This window comes from Silene latifolia, chromosome 10 (genome assembly GCF_048544455.1).
Source record: "Silene latifolia isolate original U9 population chromosome 10, ASM4854445v1, whole genome shotgun sequence".
Classification (NCBI taxonomy): Eukaryota; Viridiplantae; Streptophyta; class Magnoliopsida; order Caryophyllales; family Caryophyllaceae; genus Silene; species Silene latifolia.
In genome coordinates, this window is record NC_133535.1 from 19,291,305 (window position 1) to 19,293,424 (window position 2,120).

Below are 2,120 nucleotides of genomic sequence, written 5' to 3' on the forward strand. Positions count from 1 at the left end.
TTTCCTGTTCTAAAATCTATCCGGAAATCCCTATTTCTATTGTGGGATCTATATTTCCAGCAAATCTTTTCCAATTTCCGCTTGAAGAATTTGATGTCATTTTGGGCATGGATTGGTTACATACTTATCATGCTCGATTTGAATGTCGGGACCAGAAAATAATTCTTACAAGCCCTTCAGGTCACCGTGTGTCTTATCAAATGGTTAAAAGACAAACCGGTACTAAATTAATTTCTGCTATGAAGTTTGTCAATGCGATGAAAAAGGGTCATCAAGCCTTTTTGTGTATGGTGACTCCTTCAGATTCTTCCTCTCTGCCTCTTAAAGAGAATATTCCTGTAGTATGTGAATTTCCCGATGTTTTTCCTGATGAGCTACCGGGAATTCCTCCTGAAAGGGAAATTGAATTTACTATTGATCTTAATCCTGATACCGGCCCTATTGCTAAAGCTCCTTATAGGCTGGCACCGTCTGAAATGAAAGAGCTGAAGGCTCAACTGGATGATTTGTTTGCCAAAGGTTTTATCCGATCTAGCTCTTCACCTTGGGGTGCTCCTGTTCTCTTTGTAAGGAAGAAGGATGGATCTATGCGGTTATGCATAGATTATCGTGAACTTAACCGGGTTACTATCAAGAATAAATATCCTCTTCCTTGAATTGATGATCTTTTCGACCAACTCCGAGGTGCTTCCACTTTTTCTAAAATTGATCTTCGTTCGGGCTATCATCAAATTCCAGTCCGAGAAGCTGACGTTCCTAAAACCGCCTTCAGTACGAGATATGGTCATTTCGAGTTTACAGTGATGCCATTCGGATTGACCAATGCTCTAGCAGTATTCATGGATCAGATGAACCGTACTTTCGGAGAACACCTTGACAAATGCGTTGTAGTGTTCATTGATGACATCCTGATCTATTCTAAATCTGAAAAAGAACATGCCAAACACCTTCGTGTTATTTTAGAGATTCTGCGCCGTGAAAAATGGTATGCTAAATTCTATAAATGTGAATTCTGGTTACCTAAAGTGACCTTCCTTGGGCACGTCATTTCAAAAGAGGGCGTTATGGTAAATCCTGCCAAAATTGAAGCCGTTGTTGATTGGAAAAGTCCGACTAATGTTTCTGAAATCCGTAGTTTCCTTGGCTTGGCGGGTTACTATCGGCGGTTTGTGAAGGATTTTTCAAAGATTGCTAGGCCGATGACTCGATTCAAGAAAGAGTCTAAATTTGTATGGTCTGAGGAGTGTGAAAATGCCTTCCAGGAATTGAAAAAGAGGTTGACTACCGCTCCGGTGTTGACCTTACCTGAAGAAGGAGTGGACTTTGATGTTTACTGTGATGCTTCTAAGCATGGTATAGGTTGTGTCTTGATGCAAAAAGGGAAAGTCATTGCGTATGCCTCTCGACAGCTTAGAGTTCATGAAGTTAACTACCCGACTCATGATCTTGAATTAGCTGCGGTGGTGCATGCTTTGAAGATTTGGAGACACTACCTCATTGGAGTCCATTGCAACATCTACACCGACCACAAAAGCCTGAAATATCTCTTTACCCAAAAAGAGCTGAACATGAGACAAAGAAGATGGTTAGAATTGGTGAATGACTATGATGCCGATCTAATTTATCACGAAGGAAAAGCTAATGTGGTGGCTGATGCTCTTAGCAGAAAATCCTGTCATTCTTTGAATTCTTTTCGGGAATTACCTCCTGAACTTGCTTTAGAACTTCAAAAATTAGGAGTAAGCCTTGTAAAAAGGGGCTCTCATCATCTTGATGCCATGTCAGCCGAACCTGACTTCTACCGTGAGATCCGTGCTTGCCTTCCCGATGATCCTACTTTCAAATCCATTCGAGCTAAAATTCAACTTGGGCAAGCTAAGGATTGTAAGATTGATGATGATGGGTATCTTCGTTATCATGGTAGAATCTATGTTCCGAGTGCAGCTGATTTGAGAAAGAGAATTCTTGATGAAGCACACCTCTCTCCTTACTCCATACATCCGGGAGGTACCAAAATGTACAAAGATTTGAGATTGCAATTCTGGTGGCCTAGGATGAAGATTGAAGTTATGGAGTATGTCAGTAAATGCCTCACATGCCAGAAAGTAAAGATAGAGCAT